Source organism: Dioscorea cayenensis, chromosome 1, assembly GCF_009730915.1.
Source record: "Dioscorea cayenensis subsp. rotundata cultivar TDr96_F1 chromosome 1, TDr96_F1_v2_PseudoChromosome.rev07_lg8_w22 25.fasta, whole genome shotgun sequence".
NCBI classification, from domain to species: Eukaryota; Viridiplantae; Streptophyta; class Magnoliopsida; order Dioscoreales; family Dioscoreaceae; genus Dioscorea; species Dioscorea cayenensis.
In genome coordinates, this window is record NC_052471.1 from 20692779 (window position 1) to 20698857 (window position 6079).

At 41.8% G+C, this 6079-nt stretch overlaps 1 non-coding gene across 1 annotated transcript; it reads right to left on the reverse strand.

Annotated features, from left to right (window-relative positions):
• Positions 1 to 2417: 2417 nt before the first annotated feature.
• On the reverse strand, positions 2418 to 2524 carry LOC120266106. The gene has a single exon (XR_005537953.1). It is a non-coding gene; the product is annotated as a small nucleolar RNA R71 (small nucleolar RNA).
• Between the last annotated feature and the right edge of the window lie 3555 nt (positions 2525 to 6079).

A 6079-nucleotide genomic window follows, 5' to 3' on the forward strand; every position in this document is an offset into this window, starting at 1 on the left:
TTGGTGAAGATCTTGCTATCAATGCACAAGTTGGGATATACAAATGTGACTGCCTTCGTGCCCCTCCAACTCATTGCAATTGCTCGAATACATGGAGGTTGGCATACATTCACGTATCTTTCACACAACTTGTGTCTTCGCGTTTCTTCCTTCCAAGATTCCACCAAATAATGCATTCACAATCTTCTTTTGGCTTCTTTTCTTAATACTTAGCTTCACAACACTACATGCGCAAAAGAACACAAATACACATGAATTAGCGCTAAAACCCGATAAAAGTAATCCTCATCATAAGGAAAGAATACTTCGCATTCCTAAGGCACAAGCACTTTATCAGCAATTTACTGTAGCGGGTACTGTTAACAGCCAGCCGAAAATCAGGATTTCAGAGAATCCACACGAGCGCGTGGAAATTCCCCACGCCCGTGTGGAAATTCCACAGGGGCGTGTGCAAAATCCACAGGCCCATGTGGATACCCGATTCCAGCCCTATTTAAGCCTCGATTCAGCCCGATTTCAGTATACTTCTTTCCATATTTTCTCCAACTCTTGAGAGGCTTTCGGCTAGGGTTTAGAGAGTTATGGGTAAGGCTTTTGGAGTACTTCTACAGCCTCGACATTGCGATTCTCTTGGAAGATAGTTATTGGGGGAGCTATCGTCGTTACCAATCCGGCGAGGCGTATCCTAGGCTTGACGAGAGGACCATTAGAGAGGATGAGACTACTCCACAAGACCATCGACACGACTACCGATAGGGTTTTCCTATGGATTACATATTTTTACTTTCAATTTTGGTATTGATTATATCTTGCTCCATGGAGAGCTAAACACCCTAGTGGATACTTGGATTTGTGAACCCTAGGATGTATTTGTTTCATTAACTCTCTATTATGCTTTCCTTAATTGATGTTTTAATTGAGTTCCAATCTTGAAAGCTTGTTGAATGATTTCTCCCTTAGAGTGTCACTAAGGTTGAGAGTTCACTTTGGTAATCCTTGTGAATGAGTGACACACCATGAGGGTTAGACAATGCTAAATTCGAGAGGGTTAAGTGGGTGAGTCGAGAGGTAGCGGAGTGTCCCCTTTCCCCTCTGGTGTGATTTAGCCTACCTCCATTTCCTAGAGTTCTTTGTGGTCACGATAGAGTGAAGTACTAAAGGATGAATTCCACTGGGGCTTAGTTCCGTGAACGACAAAGTGAAGCGTTGAAGTGAACTTTAGTATCTGGGGCTTAATTGTGAATAGGGGCCTTTCACCTAGACCAAAGGGTTAGGTCTACATATAGGAATGGGGTTCATCACTTGGAATACCCAGAACTCTATGCAACTTTATACAGTGTGAGGTGTTGAGACTGTTTGATTTCTCCGTCGGGGCATAGCATAGAGTTAGTCATGGTTGACCTTAGATTTGGCACCGTGTATCTTAGGATATCCACATCTCATTAATGCATTAGTTAGGAAGCATTATAATTGGTTTTGCACTTGAAGCAATAATCCTAAGCGAAACAATATTTGAATACCCCACTTTACATCGATTGCCTTTCCTCTCACTTATTTGTGCTTCTCTATCTTGATCTTTTATTATTGTTTACATTACACTTTATTAACACAATCATTATTCCATCTTTGCTTGGTTAAGTAGGAACACTAGTATTTTTATTTCCTACTCCCTGTGTATACGATAGCCATTCACCTGAGATTTATTACTTTCACAAATCCGTGCACTTGCGGGTGTTGTCAAGTTTTTGGCACCGTTGCGGGGGAGTAGGCATTTAGAGATACTTTGCACTTTGCTATCTTAGCTATTCATTCATTCATTCTATTTAATATTTTTCTTATTCTATCATCGCTCGATTTGTTTCCTTTCTTTTTGAGTGCGACTCGGGGTTATGACTCGAGGGTAACCCTTTGATATTGATTGAAGGTGATCCTGATCTTGAACATACACTCAGAATAAGGGGTAAATAACTTGTATAAGAACCGTCCAATCAAGCTGAAATAGAAGTTGAAGGGTTAGATAACATGACAGAACAGAATGAGTAATAGAGAACACTTTCTGATTATGCTAGGCCCTCAGTTTTGGGCACACAATCGCATATTGTGTGACCCCGCTTTCAACTACTGAATTTTTGAGCTAAAAGCCGGCATTCATCGAAAATGATTTAGTAGTTAGCTGCGATTCAATAGTTTAGCCTGATCGGGACCCAAACAATCACATAGAGAACTTCTTGGAAGTTAGTGACATGCTTAAGATCAACGGTGTTTTAGATGATGCTATTAGATTGAGGGCTTTCCTATTTTCTCTCAAAGGAAGAGCCAAGTAGTGGCTTCATTCCTTGCCAAAAGTATCCATCACGACTTGGAATGAGATCGTCAAAGCTTTTATGACAAGATACTTCCCTTCGGGGAAGTCGACAAAGCTTTGTAATGAGATATCGTTGTTTGTTCAGATGGATCTTGAGTCATTATTTGAGACATGGTAGCGATTCAAGGATCTCTTGCGCAAGTGCCCACAACACGGATTCCCTTAATGGGTGATCATTCAGACTTTTTATAATGGGTTAAATCCGAATACACGATAATTGCTAGATGCCGCCGAAGTAGGTAGAATGGGGAGTAAAACCCCTGAAGAGGCCCGACAGTTAGTAGAAGACATGGCCATGAACAGCTACTAGTAGAATGTGCGGGAAAGGAAAAAGGTAGCCAGGCTCCATGAAATAGATGAGTCACTTCTTTGGCGAACTAAGTGGAATCATTGAGTAAGAAGTTAGACCTTCTAACTTCTAATAGAGTGACGGCCATGACTACTTGCACCGGGTGTGGGGGAGGACATGCTCCGTCCGATTGTCCTATTTTTGTTGGTGATACATCTTAAGCAGAGTAAGTTGACTTTGTGGGTAATATAATGAGGAGCCAAGGTAATCCATATAGCAACACCTACAATCCGGGATGGAAGAGTCACCCCAACTTTTCATGGACTAACCAAGGGCAGTAAAAGGCCATGGCACCACCGGGTTTCCAACAACAACAATCCTTAAACATGGAGAATAGATTTAGGCTTGGAGACCATGATAACTGACTTAGAGAAATCCTTGACTAGATTTGTGCAATCATCGGATACACGGTTTCAATCAGTCGAGGCTACGCTTCGCAACCACACCGCTTCAAAGAGACCACAAGGAAGCTTGCCAAGTAACACCGAGACCAATCCATGGGAACATGTGAAGGTGATCACTTTGAGAAGTGGTCATGAGGTCGAGTGTAGGCTTCTAAGTGAGAAGACCAATGTTAAAGAACCTGAGGTCATGGAGGTTGAGGAAAGAGCGAACAAATAGAAGAAGGTGGCACCCCTACCTTACAAGCCAAGAATTCCTTACCCTCAAGATTAAAGAACGACCAAACCGACGTACATTGTAAGAAGTTTCTGGGTTTGTTTAAGCAATTACACATAAACATTCCTTTTGTTGAGGCATTATTCCAAATGCCTTCGTATGCGAAATTCTTAAAGGACCTGTTGACTAACAAAAGGAAATTGGTGGAGAGTGCCTCCGTGATTCTAGATGCCTCTTGCTCTGCTATTTTGCAAAAGAATATACCGAACAAGAAGAAAGACCCAGGAAGCTTCATCATCCCGTGCAACATTGGCAACTTGGATGAAGAGATAGCATTGGCGGACTCAGGGGCCAGTATCAATGTCATGCCATAGTTTTTCTTTCAGAAGCGAGGCTTGGGAGAGCCTAGGCGCACTCGGATTGTGTAACAGTTGGCGGATCAAATGGTGATATACCCGAGGAGCATCATTGAAGATGTGCTTGTCAAGATTGACTAGTACATATTTCCTGTGGACTTCATAGTGTTAGATGTCAATGAGGATGCAAATGTTCCTTTGATACTTGGGAGGCCATTCTTGAGCACTTCGAAGGCACTTATCAAAATGGATGGTGGGGAGTTGACAACGCCCCTTGCGTGTGACTCGCAAGTGCACGGGTTTGTCGGTAATAAATTCCCAGGTGAGTGGCGTATCCTATCCATAGGGAGTAGGGAGTAAAGGCACTTAAGTTGCTACTTAACCAAGCGTAAATGAAACAATGATAATGTTGATGAAGTGTAATGTAAACATAAATAAAGAAATAAGAATGAGAGGCACAAATAAGTGAGAGATAAGGCAATCGATATAAGTGGGGTACTTGGATGTTGTTCCGCCTAGGATAATCAATTCAAGTGCAAAACCAACTATTATGCTTCCTAACTAATGATTAATGACTCGTGGAGATCCTACAATACAAGGTCCCAAATCTATGGTCAACCGTGACTAACTCTATACTATGCCCCGGTGGAGAAATTGAACAGTCTCAACACCTCACACTGTATAGAGTTGCATGGAGTTCTAGGGATTCTATGTGATAAACTCTATTCCTATGTGTAGACCTAACCCTTTGGTCCAGATGAAAGGCCTCTAGACACAATTAAGCCCCGGATACTAGAGTTCACTGCAACCCTTCACTCTGTCGCTCGAGCAACTAAGCCCTAGCGGAGTTCATCCTCTATTACTTTAATCTATTGTGCTCGAGAAGAACTCGAGGAAATGGAGGTAGGATAAATCACATCGGAGAGGAAAGGGGATGCTCCACTACCTCTCAACTCACCCTCTCAACCCTCTCCTATCTAGCTTTGTCTAACCTTCATGGTGTGTCACTCACTCACAAGGGTTTCCAAGGTGAACTCTCAACCCTAGTATCACTGTAAGGGAGTATTCAATCAGTCAAGCATTCAAGATTGGAATTCAATTAAAACATCAATTAAGAAAAGTATAATAGAGAGTTAATGAAACAAATACATCCTAGGGTTCACAATTCCATGTTCCCACTAGGCGGTTTAGCTCTCTATGGAGTAAGATACAATCAATCGTAAAATAAAAAATAAAAACAAATAATCCATAGGAAAACCCCCTCGGTATTCACATCGATGGTCTTGAGGAGTGTTCTCGTCCTCTCCAAAGGTCCCCTTGTCCGGCCTAGGGCACACCTTACCGGATTGGTGCTGATGAAAACTCCCCCAATAACCTTCTTTCAAGAAAAACATTGTGTTGAAGTCATAGAATCACTCCAAAAGCCTTGCCAAAACCCCTCTAAACCATAGCCCCGGACCTCTCAAAAGATAGAGAAAAGAATGCTGAAATCGGGCTGAAAAATGACTTTAAATAGGATGGAATCGGGTATCCACACAGCCCTATGGATTTTCCACACACCTCTATGGAATTTCCACACGGGCGTGGGTAATTTCCACATGCCCATGTGGATTCTCTGGAATTCTGATTTTCGGCCGGCTATGAACAGTAACTGCTATAGAAAATTGCTATATTGATTTGCTATAGTACCCTACTACAGTACCACACCAAAAACACTCCCGAATCCACTTTTCACTGAGGCAACATAAACGAGCACACAATTATGCCGTAGATCACGTCACTTCTTCAATAAATGGCTTAATTGGTGAAGATCTTGCTATCAATGCACAAGTCGAGATACGCAAATGTGACTGCCCTCATACCCATCTAAATCATTGTAATTGCTTGGATACGTGGAAGTTGCCACACATTCACATATCTTTAAGCCCAACTAGTGTATTAGCGTTTGTTCCTTCCAAGATTTCATCAAATAGCGCATTCATGATCTACTTTGGCTTTTTTCTTTCATATTTGTCTTCAAAACCCTACATGCGCAAAAGAATATAAATACATATGTATTAGCGCTAAAACTTGATAAAAGTAATGCTCATGGTAAGAAAATAATACTTTGTATTACTAATACACAAGCACTTATCAGGAGTTGACACTGAAGATGGGTGACGAGAAGTTGACCTACCGCCTCACCGAAGCCATGCGACATTCTCTTGACTTGGATGATACTCTTTATTTTCTTGACACTACTGATGAACTAATCGATGAATATGTGCATGAAAGGTTGAATCCGGACCCATACTAGGGGTTGCTAGACCAAGAAGTGGAAGAAGAAGAAGTAATGATGCTTGGTTTAGAGGAGAAAGTACCATCTACCCTGGGGATTATGAAAAAGGTGCT